Source organism: Coregonus lavaretus (assembly GCF_964263955.1).
Source record: "Coregonus lavaretus genome assembly, chromosome: 7".
NCBI classification, from domain to species: Eukaryota; Metazoa; Chordata; class Actinopteri; order Salmoniformes; family Salmonidae; genus Coregonus; species Coregonus lavaretus.
In genome coordinates this window covers 52,018,059-52,027,351 of record NC_139994.1, presented here as the reverse complement: position 1 = coordinate 52,027,351, position 9,293 = coordinate 52,018,059, and the positions used below count along the sequence as shown (strand labels likewise).

General features: G+C 40.7%; 1 long non-coding RNA gene across 1 annotated transcript; it reads right to left on the bottom strand.

The window, feature by feature from the left end:
• Positions 1-6,656: 6,656 nt before the first annotated feature.
• On the bottom strand, positions 6,657-7,709 carry LOC311131794. Its single transcript, XR_014613469.1, has 4 exons — positions 7,536-7,709; positions 7,110-7,213; positions 6,877-6,955; positions 6,657-6,784 (listed from the first exon to the last, which is right to left on the bottom strand). It is a non-coding gene; the product is annotated as an uncharacterized lncRNA (long non-coding RNA).
• Positions 7,710-9,293: the final 1,584 nt, after the last annotated feature.

The window sequence follows — 9,293 nt, the reverse complement described above, 5'->3', positions numbered from 1 at the left end:
TGCCGAACCGGTCGCAAACAACAGGTCAGCTGCACACAGAAGCGACCTCTCGCGGAGGAATCTCTGCGGGGTCGCTTTCAACAAACGACTGAACATAGACCTACTCATTATCGCTCTACATACTGCAGTGATTTTGACTGAGTTCAAAACCATCTGACAATTCTTTCTTAGAATTACAGGGTTTTATAGGGACCATTAATACGTCAAAGTCTTCCATAAGTCATGGTTGGCTATGTCACAATGGGATAAACATGTTTATCAAACTGATTAAAAAACACTCAACAGTGACATCAATTAAATTGAATTTTGAGCATGATTTGGGAGTTTATACAATTGTAAACTATGAAACCATTGTTTAGAGAACAGTAGGAGTATAACCATTTAGAAAATACTGTATCTATGGCTCTGAGTAGGAGTAGAAGGACAGCGTCACAATGCGCTCGCCATGGTTCTGAAAAAGAACGTTGCTGCGTTCATCAGCTCTGTGATGTTCTAGGCGGAGACACTCACTGAACCACTCACTTTCACGTTCAAGGTGTCAAAGCGTTCAACCAACATGCATTGGACTAAAACATCATTCAAATAGTTACTAAAAAGCCTACAGATATGTTTTACATTATTATTTTAAATCTCCTGCATAAATCAGCTGAGATAGCCTACTCTTCTCATCTCTTCGCCCTCCTGCCCTGGTGGTTATATCAGAGCGTTTTGATAACTGATTGATAATTTGGATTATTCATATCCAAAGTGAAATGCTGATTGTGTCATATTTATAATGTAGGCCTAGTAGCCCACGTTTCATGACATAACCCTAATCCTAAAATAGACTAAAATTGAAACCCTGGGCGAGCACACAAGCTCTGGCTGTACAGCCGGCAACAATAATACATCCAAAGAGGGTGGCTGTTAAGGAAAACCAGTACACCAACACAAATCTTCATTAGGAGATAAAAGTAATCAGAGGCTAAAAGAAAATGGCAGACAATAGAAATCGAATGCGTATGTTACGGCTGGTTAGTGTTTTAATTACGAAGGACTCCCACAAATCTATTGTCTCTCTAAAAAACTGTAGGCTGCATATTGGTGGTCAAAGTGGTCGAAACGGTGTAGTGATCCTCGCTAATACAGTGAGCCACATTACAATTCTGACCAAGTGGGTTAAATCTGTTGGAACGATGCGTAGGGTGTGTGCCTTTCACGCATGTAACCTGGGTTCGCTTCCCCGCCCCTTGTTTGCTACACTATTTTAGGAAAGGGACATCTTCATGACCAACAATCTTACTCTAAAAACGTTTGTGAAAAAAGTTTGGTCAGTCTGTGAAAGTTATAAAGGTTGGTTAGTCTGTGAAAGTTAGAAACTTCCAGCAGGAATTGACAGTCATCAGTCAAGGTGGTTGGATTATATAGCTACAGTGGTGCTATGGTTCCAAAAGTGCTGGTGATAAAATTAACATAACTGGCATACACATTTCAAAACAAAAGCCTATGATCAGGTATGGAGTTTTGGAAATGTTGTTAAACCCAACAGTCTATACTCTATAGCACAAAGTGTGATGACCCCAATGATAAAATTGCATGTTACTCTAATTGTGAGATGTGTTACAGTTTACAATAGGCTACTTGGGTCTACTATACCTTCATCCTTTATTAAAGCATTCGGTTGCTAGCATTATCTCCACAAGCAAGGGTATCCTGGGGAAAGACAAATCTTCTCCTCCCAGTAGACTAACTGGATCAAAGCCAGTAGCCTCTAACATTACTGCTAGATAGCCATGTAAACACGAACCTCAGGGGCAGAGCTAAAGCTCATCTGAGATCTTGCATAGGCTGCTGTTTACCATAATCAGGATATTTTTTTACAAACCTTGGCGATACTTTCTTTGTTCTCGATTCGGAAGAAACTTGTCTCTTATGAACATCTGTGTGCAGTTGCATTTGGAACTCCAAAAAACAAAGAATATTCAGAAAAATATTAAATCCACTTTTTGTATTGAGCGATAAATACCGCTTTCATATGTGTAGATCTTTCTTTTGGTCGCACTGTGGGAAGTGCTGTCATTAAGGCTACTTCTACAAGCGGCCGCAGCCGCTTCGCATAGAAACGACTAGTTACTGCAACGGTGTTGGGAAATGTGAGATGTGCACAGCTAAAATGCCGAGGACTGTGCAAAAGGTGGATTTAATATATTTTTTGTCGAATTTTCTCTAGTTTTTGGAGTATGCTACCTGTAACTGCACACAGACGTTTATAAGAGACACATTTCTTCCTAGGTTAGGGGTCTATAATTGTAAAATAAATGTGTTTGATTGAATAACTAGCCTAATCTAACTATCGTGGTCATACATCTGGACACTTCATCATCATCATCAACACTTTGAATTACTAAGGAATATTCCTATAGCAACTGGTTGCTAGGGGAAACGAGACACTAGCATTATCCTCTTGTTGTGAGACTGAGAGGGAGGATTGGAGAAGTGCACGAGGAGGGGTGGGAAGCAGAGAAGACGAGCATGGTTGAAATTCCACCAAATGGATAAGAAGAGGCAGACAAAGTTTGACACATTTATGTTTTCAGTGGTTGACCGACACGAATGAACGAGTAAACCTTGTTTTAGCCTAGTGAAGTATCACAAATTAATACCTCAGTATTAATTATCCACTGCACGGAATCTCCATGAGGGCACAAGTCTGCATGACGATTTTCGCGTAAAGAGAGGCAGCGCGGGAGAGCTGACTTGTCGCCTGGGAGGTATGTTCTGCTATTTTGAATAAAGCTAGCCATACAGCTAATATAAGTTTTAGGCTATTATTAATTTCGTATAGCTAACTAAATAAATGAAGCTATCTAACAGCAATGCTGTTGTGGGCTTACACATGTAATAATTACAACCAGGAGCCTATAATGAAGGAAGTCAGATTTTCAGTCAGTCCTATCATTTATATTGAAAATAGGTTATTATAACACAAGGTAAACACACATTTACAATAATTGTTAGGTCTATGTTATTAGCCAAAAATTTACTGATACAAGTACAGAAACATTCATAGTGTTGGGTTCTATTTTTCTCATAATTGGATCTGTATGTGATGAATAGCTTGGAAGGAATGCATTAATGAGGAGCACTGTACTGATATGGATTGTTTCACATAACCGCCTGTTATTCATGTGGGGAACGTTAGGGGCTAGGATGAGATAAGACTTGTATTTCTCACAGATACGAACACTCTCTCTTTGTTGTCTGTGAAACTGTCCTTGAACGTGGGTACATGGAGTACAGTGGAATGGTGTCTTTTGGGTGCTGACTCCACAGGTTATTATGATAGCAACTTATGCCTGGCAACAGTGTGCAATAAATGGAGAAGAGGAGTTGGGACCAACCCCTGCGCCAACGGATTGGCTAAACCACACTCAGTCCTTTACTCTGATTGGCCAACAGAAGAGGTGGGAACTATCTGTCAGAGTATTTGAGAAAATAACCTGTAAACAGTTTTTTAGTTCTCTGAGTGCCCTGCGTGGTATTTCAGTGGACCCGTATACAGTGAGGGAAAAAAGTATTTGATCCCCTGCTGATTTTGTACGTTTGCCCACTGACAAATAAATTATCAGTCTATAATTTTAATGGTAGGTTTATTTGTAAAGTGAGAGACAGAATAACAACAAAAAAATCCAGAAAAAACGCTTGTCAAAAATGTTATTAATTGATTTGCATTTTAATGAGGGAAATAGGTATTTGACCCCCTCTCAATCAGAAAGATTTCTGGCTCCCAGGTGTCTTTTATACAGGTAACAAGCTGAGATTAGAAGCACACTCTTTAAGGGAGTGCTCCTAATCTCATCTTGTTACCTGTATAAAATAACACCTGTCCACAGAAGCAATCAATCAATCAGATTCCAAACTCTCCACCATAGCCAAGACCAAAGAGCTCTCCAAGGATGTCAAGGACAAGATTGTAGGCCTACACAAGGCTGGAATGGGCTACAAGACCATTGCCAAGTAGCTTGGTGAGAAGGTGACAACAGTTGGTGCGATTATTCGCAAATGGAAGAAACACAAAAGGACTGTCAATCTCTCTCGGCCTGGGGCTCCATGCAAGATCTCACCTCATGGAGTTGCAATGATCATGATAACGGTGAGGAATCAGCCCAGAACTACACAGGAGGATCTTGTCAATGATCTCAAGGAAGCTGGGACCATAGTCATCAAGAAAACAATTGGTAACACACTACGCCGTGAAGGACTGAAATCCTGCAGAGCCCACAAGGTCCCCCTGCTCAAGAAAGCACATATACAGGCCCGTCTGAAGTTTGCCAATGAACATCTGAATGATTCAGAGGAGAACTGAGTGAAAGTGTTGTGGTCAGATGAGACCAAAATCGAGCTCTTTGGCATCAACTCAACTCGCCGTGTTTGGAGGAGGAGGAATGCTGCCTATGACCCCAAGAACACCATCCCCACCATCAAACATGGAGGTGGAAACATTATGCTTTGGTGGTGTTTTTCTGCTAAGGGGACAGGACAACTTCACTGCATCAAAGGGTTGATGATGGACGGGGACATGTACCGTCAAATCTTGGGTGAGAACCTCCTTCCCTCAGCCAGGGCATTGAAAATGGGTCGTGGATGGGTATTCCAGCTTGACAATGACCCAAAACACACGGCCAAGGCAACAAAGGAGTGGCTCAAGAAGAAGCACATTAAGGTCCTGGAGTGGCCTAGCCAGTCTCCAGACCTTAATCCCATAGAAAATCTGTGGAGGGAGCTGAAGGTTCGAGTTGCCAAACGTCAGGCTCGAAACCTTAATGACTTGGAGAAGATCAGCAAAGAGGAGTGGGACAAAATCCCTCCTGAGATGTGTGCAAACCTGGTGGCCAACTACAAGAAATGTCTGACCTCTGTGATTGCCAACAAGGGTTTTGCCACCAAGTATTAGTCATGTTTTGCAGAGGGGTCAAATACTTATTTCCCTCATTAAAATGCAAATCAATTCATAAATTTTTTGACATGCGTTTTTCTGGATTTTGTTGTTGTTATTCTGTCTCTCACTGTTCAAATAAACCTACCATTAAAATTATAGACTGATCATGTCTTTGTCAGTGGGCAAACGTACAAAATCAGCAGGGGATCAAATACTTTTTTCCCTCACTGTATACGAACCTTCATACCTATCATACATACATTTTGCATATAATAAATTAAGCTTGGATTGAAGATCTCTTGATTCTTACTCCAATACCAGATTTGAATTACGCAATTTCTAACAATAGCCAGAGGCAACCTAGGCTACACTGCAATTAACACTATACTTATTATACACGCTATGTTCTACAGTGCTGATTCTAAGAACAGGGTTAATTCCCATAAAGTATTAGTATCTCTGTCTCTATCACATACATGCATGGCCAAGGAAGATAGGTTGCATAAACAGATACAAATATAGAGCGATAAGGCGCAAGGGGGACAGGGGAAGAGAATAAACAGTGAGAGGGAAAGAATTGGTGAGTACGCTCTGTCCTGCAAATGCCAGAGCACATCAGCGCCGGAGCTACATCTAGTTTGATGTAAGGAAGTAGCCTACTCGATTGCCTATCCAGGGGCCTTGTATGTGATCAGACCTGTTGAAGGTGGGGTTCGTGTGTGAATGTGAGTATGAAAGTGTGAGTATGTATAGCTGTAAGTATGAGAACGTATCAGTGTAAACTAGGGGTGTAACGATTCGTTTTAACAACGATTCGATTTGTATCACGATTCGTGGTTGTCGATACGATTCAAGGACGATATTGGTTCATTTAGAACGATACGATCCGAAACGATTCAGTGACTTGAAATCGATTCAGTAACCTTTTAGCCAAAACATTCAACCAGTGTGACTGAAATAAATACTTGGATACTGGACAGTGCAGGTGAAGTTTCCTAGATTCCTGTTTCTTGTAATGGAATCAGGTATCAATTAATTATGAATATAAATAAACAAGTAAACAACAATGAATGGCAAATGCATTCACATTTTATTTGAATAAAGTGCAAACAACACTTTAGGTTGAATTAACAGGAAGTTAAAATTGTCTGATCTCATTTTCAATATTCAATACATTTTCAATAAAAGTACAGTAAGTGCAACCAACATTTCAACAGTAGGTTTACCTGCTACTTCTGCTTTTGTTTTTCAACATAAAAATATTACAATATTAATATCAAAAATAAAGTGCAACCAACATCTCTTCAGGTTGAATAAAGAGTAGGTTTACCTGCTACTTCTGCTTTTGTTTTTCAACATTACAATACAAATACAGTATTAATATCAAAAATAAAGTGCAACCAACATTTCTTCAGGTTGAATGAGCAGTGGATGAACCTGCTACTACTCTCATTTTAATAAACAAACAATATTCAACAAAAGATCAAGTGTAACCTACTAGGCTACTCTTCAATGACTACAGATTTTTTTTCAAAAATATCAACTGATCAACATGATCTGGCTGCAGAACACTTCTCTGTGCGTTCACTATGTCGCCAGCAGTACTAAAAACTCGTTTTGCTGGCACACTGGTGCCTGGAATGCACAGGTACCGTTTAGCAAGGGTGGAAAGTACAGGTAGCTCTTTCTCCTGAGATCTCCACCACTTCATGGCATTTTCAGTCAAAGGCAACGCATCTTTTGCTCGGTACTTTAACACCTCTGCTCTGGCTGTCTCGCTTGTGGATTTTCTTTCTCTTTGGGTGAAGGAATCGCCAAACAGCGCATCTAAGGCTTTCTTCTTACAAGGAGGTGACTCATTTGGAGCTACAATATAAGAAATATATTTCAAAATATAGTCATGTTTCTCATTAATACAAAACAACAACAATATTTTATTGGTATCACATGAAACACACCTGTGGTCTCTTCATTGAATCCTGACAGCTTTGTGCTTGAGCTTCCCTCGTCTTCCTCCTGATTTCCCATTGCTTGCATCTATTGATGTAAGAATGTGTGAACTGTTCAAATTTCTGCTCTGTAATACTGCACACATAAATTTAGAGGAAGATAAAGAACAGATGAGATTTGAGAGAGGACAAATGAAAGGGGAGAAGAGAAAAGAGCAGAGGAAAGAGGAGAGAAGAGTTACCTGGTGGGACACTTCTGCCTCAAAAACCAGTTTTGTGTAGACCTGTTCTCTGTCCTCTTTTTCCAGGTAGGGCAGTTCTTTAAATCGCGGGTCCAACGCTGATGCTGTTTAAAGAACAAGAATATTGCATTCATTGCATTATTAAATTAAGTTGACCTGAAATTGCAAGTGATGACCACCTCCTCATACACAAAATAATCAGAAGATTAAACTTTAGTATGTTTAAAATAAATGTGGCACAGTGATGATATAAAGCCACCATGAACTAAGAATTATATTGCAGATATCTTGTTTACTTTTCCATATGAAAAAACAACTCAAATTCAAACTTGAAAACGCAAAGGTGTGGCATTTTACAAATTAATACAGTCTAATAACCTAAAATATTAACCAAGTTGATTTTAATTAAGACTCCAAATTAATTACCTATGTTGAGAGCATCTTGGGTGCCTCTGTAGCGTGTGGAGAGGTCACTGGCCATCACCCTCTTAATCTCTGCAACCAGGGTTGAGTCGTCTTCGCATGGCTGTAGGTGTTTCAGCAGTTTTGCTTGAAGAGGAGCAATTACAGAGAGAGTTGGCTGGTCTTCTTCACACATCACAGTGGTTGCTATTTTGACAGGACCCATCAACTGAACAATGTCATCCATGTTGGCAATATCACTCTCACTCAGCGTGCCTACATCTGTGACCCCCTTTCGTAGATCCTTGGACATCAGAGTTGCCATTATAGCTGGCTGTTGTTCCAAAAAACGTTCAAGCATTTCGAATGAACTGTTCCATCTGGTGATTATGTCTTGGATCAGTTTATGTTTTGGTAAATCCATCAGAGTTTGTTTTTCCTATAGGGCGTGACATGCAATCGGGCTGCGGTGAAAATATCCAACAATTTTTCGCACTTTCCCCAACAACCTGGAAGCACGGTCCACCCCCAAACCCTTCTGCGAGGCAAGGTTGAGTGTATGTGCGAAGCAGGTAATGTGTGGACTGAACTGGGCTTCTGCACCGGCCACAATCATATTCCTGGCGTTATCTGTGACGATGGCAGGATTCTTGTCGTGGATTTTCCACTCCATGCAGGCTTCACGCAGTAACGCGCCAATATTTTTACCAGTATGGGCTTCATTTAAAACTCTGGTTAGCAGAACAAAGGTCTTCATTTTCCACTCCGGATCAATGTGATGAGAGGTAATTGTCACATACCCTTGATTTGAGCATGACGTCCAGCCATCTGTCGTTATCGCTACTCGTTCAGCTTGAGAAAGCGACAGCTTCACATCATTCTTAGTACTTTCGTACAATGCAGGAATAACCTTTTCTGAGAAGTGTGGTCGGCTTGGTATTGTGTACCTTGGCTCCAATGTTTGAATCATTTCACGGAATCCCGGATTTTCAACCACATTGTAGGGTCGCATGTCTTTGCAGATAAACTTGGCAATTGTTGCCGTGATGTTTTTCGCCCGAGCTGAGTTTTGGCCTCTGACTAAACATGCAGGCGAGACCTGAGGCTTCTGCGGAGTTGACTTTACCTTTCGCTGCTGTAGCAGCGGGAACGCTGCAAAAGGTGCCTGGACGGTCGGTGTTGTGTGAAATCCCATGGCGCCTTAGTAGGTGGTTGGAGAGATTTGTCGTGTTGCCGTTGTACTTTACTTGACCTTTACATATCCTACAAACAGCGAGCGACTTATTTAGAACATCTCCGTCTTTGCAAAAGCCAAACTGTTTCCACACACTGGACCGCAATGGTGGCTTGATAATTTCTCGCTCGTCGGCTTCTCCTCTGTAGTCCGCCATGCTATGTTTGGTTGTCTTTGCGCTGCTGTTGGCGCGATGACGTCACGGATAGGCAGACTGAATCGAGTAATGTTTAAAGCCTTTATCATTAAAAGTGCTAAGAAAAAACATCCATATAAAGTCTGACGTGCTTAAATCCAATGGGTTATTTCCTAGTATCGATACAATCGATTTATTACATTTTAAAACGATGTTAGATCGATATATGTTGTCCAAAAGACCAACTCGCCGAGCACATATCGATGTAGTTGGATCATAGGAATATAAATCGATACATCGATGTAGTAGATGGATCGTTACACCCCTAATGGTTATCAATTTTCAATTTCATTATGCAGCAACTACATGGATTGTTAGTCACATACTTGTATTAATGACAACCTCTTGTTTT